Below are 13,567 nucleotides of genomic sequence, written 5' to 3' on the forward strand. Positions count from 1 at the left end.
TGGCCGCTGGCTGCTCCATCCCGATGTGCCCGCCGCTGGCCCTGCCTGGTCCGCCCAAGCACGCGCTGCCACCGGCCCAAGGTCGCCGTCCCAGGCCCCCGCCTGCTCCGCCCCATGGGCGCCGTCCCTGGCACGAGATTACCCCGCCCCACGGTCCGCTGGTCGCTGCCTGCTCCGCCCCGAAGTGACCGCCGCTAGCCCGCGCGTGCTCTTCCCCGGCCCCCGCGCCTGCTCCGCCCCAAGGGAGCCATCCCTGGCACGCGGCTGCCCTGCCCTGCGGTCGTCGTCGCCGTGCCGCGCCTGCCCCGCCCCCAAGGTCGCCGTTCCCTGGCCGTTCCGGCTCCACGCCGAGGTCGCCCCCACCGGCAGACACGTATCCTCCTCTGCTTCATCGCGGGAAAGGGCGGCCTGGTGGTGGATTGGTGCACAGGGAAGAGGAAAAACAAAGAACTCAATATGTGGTGCTTTTGAGCGGTAGTAGGATGTAGGAGAGGGGAACTGATCGTTGAAGACTGGAAACCGCCCACCGCTTTGACCGCATGCCGCACGACGCCTCGCAACCGGTAGCCGGTTACCCCACTCGGTAGAAAAAACTTGACCAACATATTAAGCAGTTCATTTTAAAGACGTGTTAGGTGCTAATTGGAGGAGGAGAGAGGAAAATAGCCCATCAACAGTAGCCGGACTAAGCACAGAGCGTGAATCCATCTACCTTTTATATAGTGTATGTATATGGTATGCATCTTATTTGTTTTCTTAGAGAATAGTGTACTTCTCTGTCTTCTCTACTGTCCACATCGATCTATATATGCAATGAATATTTGGCCTGCCAAATCATATATGTGTTCAGTCCAGTATCATACTTTCCGTGCACATCTGTAGGGTGAACGTATTTACTTTGTTGACCTATGAAATAATTTGTGTTCAATAATTCAACACCCCATTTGGCGAGAGCTGAACAGGGAGGTAAAATATTTTATATTGACGTGTTGGATCAAATTTTATTTTTTTGGGGGATGAACGTGTTGGATGAGCGTGTTATCAAACGAAAAATGAAGTACGAACTTAGAGCCAAGGTATGTATCTACGAATGACTTTCTGTTTCTTATAGTACATAAATAAATGATATTAAAGATTACTTTGAAATTTATTTAATTATTTTTACTCCATCGTATTTGTGTGTTGTCAGATATATGGATTCTTTTGATTTGCTTTTCGGCTATTTTCTAAGCACTAAATAAATTATGCCACATGATAATGACTCAGGTTGTTAGACCGGAACTGATACGTACCTTGGACAGTACAACCATTTGGCAAAAACCTAATTAAAACTCCTAGGAGGCATATATCCCGGATTGTTTTTCAAGGATTAAAGGTTAAATGAAGAGTACTCACACAGATACTCGGCAGATAACAGAACGTTACTCATCCATGATATCAAAACTAAAGCCTCAGAATGTTTCATCTATTGCTAACAAAACCTCAATATATTGCGTATGCGATAGCTTCTCCGATTTAAAAGAGCTTGCCTCGCTAATTTGTTATTCATTGATAACTATGCATGAACTCGCACGATAAGGAAACATCATTATGATCATAGGTGCATCTTGATTTTGTATGTCGAGCTTAGGAAAAATATTCAATACATAGAGGTTAAATAAAGGATAGGTAGCAGACACCCATCTGGCAATAGTACATCATTCCTCCATGACAATAAAATTATCCATCTATTTTTATCGTTTTTCTTCATTGGCTATTCATCAAAATTTCATCATACTAAGTAATTTTTGGCTTTTGCAATTAAAGTATGGCCGTCTATATCCCCATTTAAGAATTCTAAAATGTTGAGAATGAACTAATAAACTAAAATTTGTGTCGTCATTACGTATGTGACGATGAATTAGGAATGACATTCTCACGGACCCAGTACAAGAACAAAGTATATCAATAGAAATTCTGATCTCCAACGGTTAAGAGTATTTCAATTTATTTGAATAATTTACTTGGTTAGCATATTATAACTAAATATGAAAAGTAGCTATAATTATTTTTTCATAAAAAGGACAAGAAGCTGTATGGATTTCCTTACGTGACCTGCCATAATTTCCAAATGTTTTTTTGTTGTTGTTGATAAGGAGAATAGAATGGTCTAGCCCAGCATGCTTTTTATCTGGTGGGTGACCTCAAAAAAATAAATCAGACAAATGAAACTATATGAAACTTACTCTTTCTATACGTAGTCAGCATTGAAAAAATAATCGATTTTCTTCCATAATAGTGGCATGACAACCAAATTTTGCCTTATTAATGCAAGAATTGATTCCAAAACCCTCCATATAATTGTATGATTAATTAAATCCCAAAGCACCATATAATTAAATAATATTACACTGTATTACAAATATCTCTCAAATAGAATATCTTTTTTCCTATAATCTATTTTTCAATAGTTTCACACACAAAAGGTATTACATACCCCATATTAAAAAAAAATGTTACTAGCCCGTGCGGTCGCACAGGTTTAATATTATTTTGAAATAAATGACTAAATGTAGCAAACTATATTTCATACAATTTAGCATTCCCTAATCACACTACTATACGGCCATACAGGTAAAGGCAAAAAGGAGGCACGGAAGAAAGGGGATGAACACGAACTTCACAACGCGTGACATGTATAACCGTGCGCTCGCCAAGTCTCCAACCACTCGTGCAATTATGCCATCCACAACGCGAGGCTAGATTGCAGACGCTAGGTTTAAAATCCCTGCTGTTTTGGCAGTTATGGCGTCTTTCCTAGCTGGTTTTCAGGCATCGGCTCCAAAATTTGGAGTCGGTGGCTTAAAAAATCAGTGCAAATTGATGGAGAAGGCCGGCTCAGTGTACAAACAGAGGTACTGGCCGAGATTGTGGAGACGCAGCAGATGAGCTGGGATGGAGGCGAAGAGGTCCGGCGTTGGGCACGAGAGAGGAAGGCCTGGTGGCCGCGCGTGGATACCAAGCCGGAGATGATGGGCTTGAGGCTTGCGGCGCTGAGCACACAGCTCGTGGGCAACGAGGCGCAGAATCTTCGTGAGATTACAGCGAGTGGCGGGAGCGGGCTTCCAGCACGGCGGCGGCTCGGTGACGGATGCGACGGCAACCGATTTGTTCGTCTCGCTTGGCACACACACTTTTCCCCAATCACCTAGCTGGAGTTGACGGTGGCTCCGACTGCTGGAATCGAGCTTGCAGGTAGGTGTTTCTTCATGTGTGAATGGAGTCCATGGGCACGTGATCCAGTAGAAAAGATTTGCTGCGTGTATTCTCGTGCGTGCGCGCGTGTATGTTTATGTGGCGTCAATTTGCGTCTTGGTTTTGGTCTACCACACGTGTCATTACATGCATTTTACATTTTAAATAAATAAATAGGTCCAATTGGATGTTTAATTGAAGTTTTACTCTAAAACTAAAGTGGTGTACACAAACAATTACACGAAGCAGTCATGGTTTCTCTCTAGAAAAAATGCCAACATATAAAATGTTCGAGTTAGATCTTTTTTTTACGACAACATAAAAATACGGTAGATTTTTGTCTGTATAATGTAAAATTAAATGGTACCAAAGTAGATATTTAGCCTAAAAGTTGGTGATTTGATGCTAAACAACTAACGATCAGGATTCGATGTACACTAGCTTGGTCAATCTATATCTATACCTAATAATAAAGGAGCTAATGTTTTCTTGGTTTGGTCCGTGTAAATACGTTTTCGTCCAACATATTTTACGCTTTGTACATCGCACCAGCAGAGCTAATTGATCTGCAGTAGAGTTTTGTTCGTACACGCTACATACTTTCCTCAAACTAGTGGTTGGGGCGCCCCATGGGGCGCCTCCTCGCCGGTCAGGTGCGTCCCAATCATTCCAAAGAACTGCGTGCGATGCCTTCTCTTTTTTACTCTCAAGCTGGTTGTAATGGGGCAGTGAAATATGATGTGTCAACATGTATGCTGTGGTACCATTTCAGACGTATAGGGGTTACAATTTCAATTTCAGAAGATATTTGGTGGTACCAAGCCTGTTTCTCATAGGGAAATCATTTACACAAAAACAAGTACTTTACATAGAACATGAAAGTTGTTGTGTGAGCCTACCAAGGCACCTTGTGGATTTTGTTTTGCAGATAAAAAAGGTTTACTTCAATTCAATTCAATAGTGTATTACACATCACCATTTCGACATGAGCATATGCATAATTCACATACAAAGGAAAAGAGGACTGGATCGAAAGGAGCATGCAACAGCACCAAGATGGATCGGGACCTATAAGGAAATAAAGGAGGATGCACAGAAGCATTTACACAGGAAAAATAACAGGATATAGAGAACCAGCAAATGATACTATGAAGACACCTTCCATAGATAGCCCCGAATCACTGAACATGCATGGAAGTACTTTCCTTTCTTTCTGGTCGATCGGCCGAAGAAGATTCTCAACTTGTAAATACAGTGGCCACATCGCCCTGCCAAAGAGGAAGAAACACGAGTAAACAATGACAGTAGCAGATGGAAACGCGACCTAAACAAACAACATCATGCACCTCTTCTTAGGATAATTGACATCCTCACTGTGGAGGCCCATCAGACCAGCCTGCAAAAACACTATGTTTCGTCTGATGTTCTCCAGAACCATATTTTACTCATGAAAAATAGGAAGCCAACACAAACAGTTAAGGAGTGGATCAACGAACCACCTTGTTACCGAGTAGCAGGATCGGTTCAGTTCAGGAAAAGGGGAATAAACAGAAGCTTAGGCTAATTTACAGCATAAAAGAAAGTGATGCGCCGTTTTGCCTATCATAAAACCCAAACAATTAAAAGAACCAAATAATTCCTTATGGATAAATAAAAAAAAGCCAAAAAACCTTCTATAGCCAACTCACAAGCAATGTAAGGAATGGGTGGGAGACTCATGGTTCCATAAAAAGGTCAGAGCAATTGTGTAGTCAATGAAAAATTGAAGAGTGTATCATCTCCTAATTAAAAGAACCAAATAATTCCTTATGGATAAATAAAAAAAAGCCAAAAAACCTTCTATAGCCAACTCACAAGCAATGTAAGGAATGGGTGGGAGACTCATGGTTCCATAAAAAGGTCAGAGCAATTGTGTAGTCAATGAAAAATTGAAGAGTGTATCATCTCCTAATAATATTCAGGTCATTAAATCATAGAAATTAAAAAAGGCTGAAACGTTAAAAAAGACAGGCACTTGATGCATCAGCATTTGCTGGTCCCTTGGTTGGCCAACAAAATTGCAGTCTAGAATGTAGCAATGCATGATAGGCAACTGTGTAGGCATCAATTCATAACACTCGGAAAAAGAGAGCAACTGAAATTCCTGAAGTGAATATTTAAGTTGTTCTTGTAGTGGAAAGATGCACAACATAAGGAAAGTTCCCTATTACAAAATCTGTAGTGCATAAGAAAGCAGATAAATCATGCTATGAACAAGCATAACAATTAGCAAAGGTTTTTTGGTAGATGATTGAATTTCTGCATTGCATAAAAACAATGAGACAAGGGAGGATATATATGCCAAGAAATAATCTTTGTAAAATATAAGCAACATTATCCATGTCACAATATTGTTTCTCTGCATTCTTCATACAAGCATCCTAATAAGTTTACATAATCAATCAAATGTGTGTCATAAAATACAAATACCAAGGCTAAATAAGTTCTAGATTTGATGTTTATTGGAAATATTACATATTACCATGTCAACGAAACCAAGCAAGATGCTCTTGCAATTCATGGTATAAAATTTTAGAAGCTTGAGCATGGGTGGTCACAGGTCAAAACAATGCCTTTGAAGTTACTAATAAAAAATCTACAACTATAGGCACAACAATGCCTGTGAACTAATAAACAGCATGGGTCTCTTTTTAGTTATTAGTAAGGACAATGAAATTAAACCGGCGCATTTTACATTTCACCACGAGCAAAGAACCTTCAAGGTTTTCCTCGTACAACAATTAAATACTGTAATTTGCAACAGTGTAATATAATTCATATGAATATACTACAACCATATACTAACTTACCATGCATATAAAAGGCTTTATTGCTATCTGAAATCTTAGCCTCCTTAATGAACAACTTGCTCAGAATCATCAACACTAAAGTAAAGATGGTGAGAAACAATCATGGGCTGTGGTGTGAAGCAAACAATGCTATGATACAATTTTTTAACATTTGAATAGCACTAAATCTAGAACTGGAAGTGCGACAACACCTACAGATTTTGGGTACCTCTATGCTGGGAACGTGGATGCAAAAAAAAATTAGTTGCATGCCAGCCTGACCATTCTTTGGCTAGAGTTATTGCAACACCATCTACCTGTCAAATAGTGAGTTATGATCATCCAACCATCATATGGACAGCTATATTTACAGACTGAACATTTAGGAAAGTTCTGAAACCAACATCAAAAGCATGGAGAGAGATAATGACCAAAAGGATGGTACAAGCCATAGGTGGTGATCTGAACCGGTATGTGAATTAGGCTTATCGATGGAGAAAGTAGAAGCAGGTCTTGCACTTGATGAGGGGCTAGATGAATACTTTTGAACAAGGTATTTGAGTCCCGACTCAAAACTGAGTCACCAGCCCTGTGACTCAGTGTTTAGTCGACAAAAGTCATTGTACAGTCGCCATAAGTCGCTGTTTAGTTGCGAGTTGTCGTAATTTTGAGAAAATGACTCAAAAACCCTCACATGCCTTACCATAATCACTCCAAATAGGACATCCAAGCATAGATGAGACTTATAACAGCGATCTGAATCAGGCTAGAAGCAGCATTTTTTATGTAAAATCACTGAGAAATTGTATTACCTTGCTCGGAGTCTCATGTATTTTTTTTTTGCGAAATCTGAGTCTCATGTATCTAACCAGTCTAATGCAAATATGGGATGCATTCCCCTACTACAGAAACACAAACGGCTAGGTGCAACCTGCAGCTGTCTTTATTATCCATGATTCATTCCTTTGTCACTGAATGATTATTTTGTCCCGAGTCTCACATGGTTCGGCATAATCACCCGAAATAGGAAATTCAAGCATGATGAGAATTATAACAGCGATCTAAATCAGGCTAGAAGCAGCATTTTTTTCATGTAACACGCTACTAAAACTGCCCCATAATTTGATATTGACAAAGGAATGAGGTAACTAATTGCCTTGGAAACTCTAAGTTTGTACGTGAAGGCAGAAGCTAATTTCGGAAAAGAAAAACAGAACAACAAAGCTTCTTGCCTAGACAAATACACATGGTCAAGGTAGAGTAGGTATCACTATGTTAAACAAATACTGTGAGGGGAGATAGTTTCAGTGGGATGATAGCATAGGGTAAACAAATCGAGTTCACCACGTTTTAGCCTCAAACAGAAAACAAGTCCGAACCCAAAGCACATGACATCCACTCTACCGAAAGAGAAAATCTGAAGCATTACAATGCTAGATTCGCTTATTCCAAATGTATATCATTGCATAACCTCCTAATCAAGACATCTAACACCAATGGTGTGATAAAAAATATATGAACATTTACAGAAGCAAATATAGAAAAATACCTTCTTACTTACGAGACTGCCTCTGAAAATTGAACTTACATATGATAGCAGACAATGAATGCAGGTTTGCTAGCCTGCACAAAGGCACAATTGGTTACAAGGTTATATTAGCCTCCTAGCTTAAATAAATATGGATGTCGTAGATGTTTGTGTTATCAGTGATGCGTACACGACAGATATCGTAATACCATCAGAAATGAATGTCCTAATAAATATGCATACACCTTTAAAAAAGATTGAGGAAAGGTTGTAAGAATCTAAAGATAGCAGACATCCAACACACCTTGTGTCTAATATTCCAGGATGCATCTTGAAAATTTAGCATACAGATTAATATGCCTCAATAATATATATCAGGTTACACATGAAAATTCGGACAAAAATAAATGGCCCTACTTGATATCACTCGTATCTTTTTTGTGACCGACGGTCATCAGCATTCCTATAAGTTTAGAGTGATATGCAATTTTTTCTTGCCCATCTCTCCACAACTTCGTAGACTACAAACTATAGTTGTGATTTGTAAACCTGAAATTTAAATATGGTTCACCCCGAACTTAGCTTAAACTAAATTACACTCTTCTAACCTACAACACATCATAACAAGAGGCAGCGCGAGCTACTATTTAACAGTAAAACTACGTAACTTCATCCCTCTCACAACGAAATAGAAAATATAATTAACTTTCTTTGTATGAGGTACCCTTGTATGCATATTCATATAGGAAGGAAATGGAAAACAAGACATTATGAGTGATCAAGTCTAGATAGAGAAAAATAACATAGAGTATTTTGACGATGACCATTTTGATAGCACATGATTATTTTCGGGAGTAATATTAACACAAAGAGTATTTCTTAACTTCTTACTCAGAGGGTTTGATGAATTGGTCTCAACTACGAAAATATGGATCAACAACTAAAATTTAGATATGTGGTAATCATCATAAGTAAAACAACGATTTTGAAATAGGGAATATAAGATGAAATACACGTTATCTAACCTAAACTAATGTCTGCGGAAATCCAACATTTATAAGCTTATCACTTAAGTACCAAGAAAAAAAATGCTTAGCGCTTCTAATCACCTGATCCTCCCCAAGAGAAGAATCAAACCCTATAATAAAGGCAGTACTGTTAGAGCTTTGACCAGGGTTCTTGAAAGAATTGTTGTCCCTCCTGAACATTGAAAAATTAGGCTCAACAATGATTATCTTATCCAAGCAATTTTCAGGAAGATAATCACACAGACAGTGGGATAAAAAATCACCCGCTGCCAGGAGTAAACGCGCCTCGCTCTTGAGCAAAATTAAGCCTGACAGACCGCCCCATCAAACCATGGCCATTTAATTTGCATGCCTATCAGGTTCAGAACATGGTAACCAAATATGGCAGTTAAATGCTTGCTCCACAGATCAGCTGGTCTATAGATGACCAAGAAATGTAGTAAGTACCTTCTGAGCAGCTTCAGTTGTAGCAAATTCAACATGCGCGAAGCCCTTGGATTTCCCATATTCAAAGGCCGCAACACGAATATCAATAATTTCACCTGCCTCCTTAAAAATTGCTTCCTACGGGGTGTGGAACAAAAGAGGTCAAGAACAACATCTTTCAGAAAAGTGCAAAAAATGACATCTCACGAACTTACACTTGTTCCTTGTCCACATTGTATGACAAATTCCCAACAAAAACAGTCTTTGACACAGTAGTAGCTTGACTACTGCTGGCAGGAGTTTTTGGCTGCAACACATAAAATTAAGAATGAAGTCAAATATCTATCAAAGGAGAGAAAGCTTAGAACAACATAAATATACTCGAATCATACTTCATTCTGAGCGGATTTTTTCACTGATACTGATTGGTCATTTTCCTCGTCACTACCGGAGCTTTCTTCAGAACTGTCATCATCAGCACTGCTTTCTTTCTTGGCAACCTTAGAGGCTGGCTTGGCAATACCAAGTGATGATGCAGAAATCAAACTACCATGTCTGGAGAAGCAACCTATCCCCAAATATGTAAAAACTATAACATCAATGACATCAAATGTGTGACCAATGTACAAATTACCAGCATAAATTTCACACTCTCCTGAGCCAACTTGAACGGATCAAAACTAAGAAATGCAGATCATCGTGTATTGGAAAATCCCGGACAGTCATGATCAAATTCTAAAGCTGCCACCGTAAATGATGTTGCGGACCAGGTGCACGTTGCATGTGAAGCCTCAACCGAGACTACCACGCGCAGCATCTGATCCACCTACGCACGGATGAGAAACAAGAATAGAGAATATGCATAAAAAAACGAGGGAGGAAAGCACACACTCTCTCTTCCTCCGCGGTGGTGGATTGTTTGGCGGCAGCGGGGGAGGCAACCAGCAGAGGCTGATGCTTAGGGACAAGCCCCATGCCTCCCTGCTAGGGTTTCACCACCCAGCCGCCTCCCTGGCCGCCCCACCAGCAACCCGCCTAGCTGCACCACCGCTGCTTCCCCACCGTCGTCGCGCCACCCCCTTCGCACCACATCATCTCATCAACGGGAACTCGCCCCACCGCATCGCCGCCGCAAGGACATGGGCGCCTTCATCACCGAGGACGACGGCCGCAAGGACTCCTCCTCTTCCGGCGACGGATCCAGTGACGAGGATTGCTTGTGGGAAAGGGCCAAAGGGGAGAAGAGAAGGCACGGGCTGGAGACGCGAGGAGGCGCCGCCGGGCTGGAGAATCGAAGAAAGGGGGAGGTCGCGTGACGCGAGAGGGGAAGTAGTACGGGGGGGGGGCGGTGCTAACTGGAGGCGGCTCCAACTCTTGGTGGGACCCAACCGGTGCACGGCAGCTCGCTATCGTGGATAGGCTGAGAAGGCGCCCTACCCACACGCACTTGCTTGTTCTTAATAACCATCGTATCGTAGGTTCAGGCAACACGTGAAAGCAGAATCCATCTGGAACGCAAAAAGAAGAGTCCATCTCCAACGCAATTGATACTGGCCTTATATAAATAACCACACCCTGATTGATCCTACGTACGTCCGGCCGACGGCAGCGAAGACGAGAAATAACTAACCACGTTGTGATCGATCGTACGGTCGGCGGCATGGAAAACTAGAACCAGAGATTGGAAAACGAAAAGTACGACGTCGATCTGGCTCAAGGAGGCCACGCCGCCGGTGGCTCGCCATGGACAAGACGAGGGATTGGAGCCCGCGACGGTTGCTCAAGTTTAGACAAGAGGACGACGTTGGGCTGTCGAGGAGGCCACACCACCGGCGTTTAGCCATGGCAAGCGGTAACGAGTGCTACGACTACTACAGACAAGATGGGGACGACGTCAGGCATGCCACACCGCCGCCAGCTCGCCATGGCCAAGACGAGGACGAGGAGGGATTGAAGCAGGCGACGGATGCTAAAGTTCAGACAAGAGGATGACGTCGGGCGTCGGGGTGGATGGCGGCGCCACGGGACCTGTCCAGGACGGCCTCCTGCTGGCAGCAGGCCAGGATCTCCGGCGCGTGCGCGCACTCGAGCGGACTCTGCCCACGCGCGCCCATCCGTTGCCGATGTACGACCATATTCGACGCCGACGAGAGGGGCGAGCGAGAGGGTGGGCGGGAGTGGCCACTGGCCAGTGGTGCTGGACGAGTGTGATGGTCTTCGCGTGGCTGACAATGGGGCTCTCGATCTATGGCAGTCTCATGAGCCTCGTTGCCGACGGTGGTCATGCCTCAGGAGCACCTCAGGATAATAATGTTCAGAATAACGACGTTAAGCTTGCACAAAGAGGTAGAGCAATCTTGTGCAGGATAAAGGAAACAAAGAGAGAAGGATGTCATGCAAAGCTCAGAGATACAGCAAGCTGGTCAGCTGGTGCTGCTGGAGAAGCCTCGCCAACCTCATTTTGTTTTGGGCAAGTTGGTGCTGCTGGAGTATTTCAAAACAGAGGCGTTATTATCGAAGCTTCAGATTACCTAACTGCTCAATGATGATAATGGTTGGGCGATCGATCGTGTTTAAACTTACCTGATCACCTCCGAAGTGGCTTTGATCCGTCGCCTGCATCGCCCTCCTCAAGCGGTGAAAAATACAGTCAGACTGCAGGCTATATAGGTAGGGGAAGCTGAAAAGTGCCCACGATTTGTTACGAAACCAAATAGGAGTCATAATTCTGCTTAGCGCGAGGACACAGTATTTTGGATATTCGTAAAGTTGCATTGGCAAAAGAAATCGACAAACGTATTAGCAAGTCAGTGCAACAAGTCGGCTTACAGGTATCGATGCTCGCCCATCAGGTATGCTTCATCACGAGAACCAACTGTGGTTGGATGGTTAGGAGGGTAGTGGCACCCCAGCTTATCAGAGTTTAAATCCCGGATTTGAAACTTTAACATCTCATAAAGGCGGAATATTCTTTAGTGGGAGGAGACGTTCCCGTCGACGGCGAGGCGCCTATGGTGACTTCGCTAATCTCAAGACCCGCCGGATTAGATCTTCGACGCAGTCTCTCGGAGGTGCTCATAGGTGTAGCCATTGTGTAGGGTGTGCGTGCGTACGTTTATTGGGGTGAGTGTGTGCGCGTATGTGTGAGCGTCTTTAACTGTACTGTGTTTCGCAAAAAAAATGTTTCATCACTTAACAATGCAATTATGCAATACATTCTCTCGTCGCACTAGCCCACCAGTGATGCAAGAACTTTGGTCCCATCAGCATCTTTAACGAAGACTTGAACCTCACATAAAAGTATATGGTTCTTATATATATATTAGTCTCCTTTGTGCCAACAAAAGAGATGAAGGGAGTTTTTTATACGGAAATTGTTTTTCGCTACATGGCAGGATTACGTTCCATAAAAGACTGCACTTCAAACTAATATAATTCAAAATTACTTTAAAAATGTGAATTTAATCTTTTGGATGAATTTTGTATGTGGATAGTTTTGTTGTATAGTTTTGGTAGTTAAAAGAAATCAAGAATCTAATTATAGATTTCACTCAATTAGATAGTTTTGTTGTATAGTTGTGGTGAAATCTGGAGAGTGATAATTAGAGAGTCCATTAAAATATCACTGCAATTAGAAAAGACATCTTCTTAGAGAGTGCTTCATATTGATGTATAGAGAGTCAAATTTGTCGTTTTCTTGCACTCTGTCGACTCATGCTCCAATGGAAGAAGCAGCAAAAAAAAGAAAATGCGAAACTGAGAAAGTTTATTTTGTTTCTCCCGTTGCAACGCACGGGCACATTTCCTATCTTACCTATTAGATGGCGATCGGTGGTGTCCGTACGTAAAAAGATCGCTTGGTACGTCAAAAAAAACCCGGTGGCGATGTATGTCAACTCACCTCCCGCACGACAGAAGAAATCGTTCGCCTAAAAACCGGATCGGACCGGCCTTCTGCAGATATTTTTTTTTATAACAACTCCGCCTCGACTGGCGTTTACGATTTTGTAGCGAGCACGTTTCCTAGCTCCCACTCCTGGGCCCTGGTTGCCTATACATACACGTAAGATCGAGGAGGAACGTGAATCGCGGAGGCGAGGTCGACCGACGAAAACTAACGAATACCTTCCCTAACACACGACCATCGATTGAACAAACGAAGAAACGAGGAAGCTGCTGTTGGTCAATCTGCCAAGATGCAGTTCTTCGTCAAGACCATCACCGTGATTATTCCAGGCAGAGTCTCATCTTCGCCGGAAAGGAGATGGAGTGCGCACGCACTGTGCTCACTCTCGCGAGATAAGTCGGGACGAACGATCTATAGGTACGATGTCAGTACGTGATGATGCGACTTCTGCTGCAGCGACGCGCCGACGACGACGGCAGGCTCGCGTGGCCGATGAGCCACGAAGGAGGCGCGAAGCACAGGAGCTATGGACTGAACGCCATAGGCAGCGCTGAAGGGACGCCGTCGATCTCCTCGTGGCGCCATGAGCGGCAAAGTGCGGCACGCCGGCAGCTGC

The 13,567-nt window shown here is 42.9% G+C and overlaps 1 long non-coding RNA gene across 13 annotated transcripts; it reads right to left on the reverse strand.

Moving 5' to 3' along the window:
• Window positions 1-4,026: 4,026 nt before the first annotated feature.
• On the reverse strand, window positions 4,027-10,361 carry LOC124676655. Of its 13 annotated transcripts, none has more exons than XR_006993741.1 (9): window positions 9,437-9,672; window positions 9,260-9,351; window positions 9,066-9,182; window positions 8,882-8,970; window positions 8,700-8,790; window positions 7,612-7,685; window positions 6,292-6,379; window positions 5,089-6,158; window positions 4,027-4,833 (listed from the first exon to the last, which is right to left on the reverse strand). It is a non-coding gene; the product is annotated as an uncharacterized LOC124676655 (long non-coding RNA). The 13 variants fall into 13 exon arrangements; XR_006993742.1 differs by having other exon boundaries at window positions 4,027-4,502; window positions 4,581-4,630; window positions 4,734-4,833; window positions 5,089-7,685; XR_006993732.1 differs by adding an exon at window positions 9,936-10,361 and having other exon boundaries at window positions 5,089-7,685; window positions 9,437-9,612.
• Between the last annotated feature and the right edge of the window lie 3,206 nt (window positions 10,362-13,567).

The sequence above is a fragment of the Lolium rigidum genome, chromosome 7, assembly GCF_022539505.1.
Source record: "Lolium rigidum isolate FL_2022 chromosome 7, APGP_CSIRO_Lrig_0.1, whole genome shotgun sequence".
Classification (NCBI taxonomy): Eukaryota; Viridiplantae; Streptophyta; class Magnoliopsida; order Poales; family Poaceae; genus Lolium; species Lolium rigidum.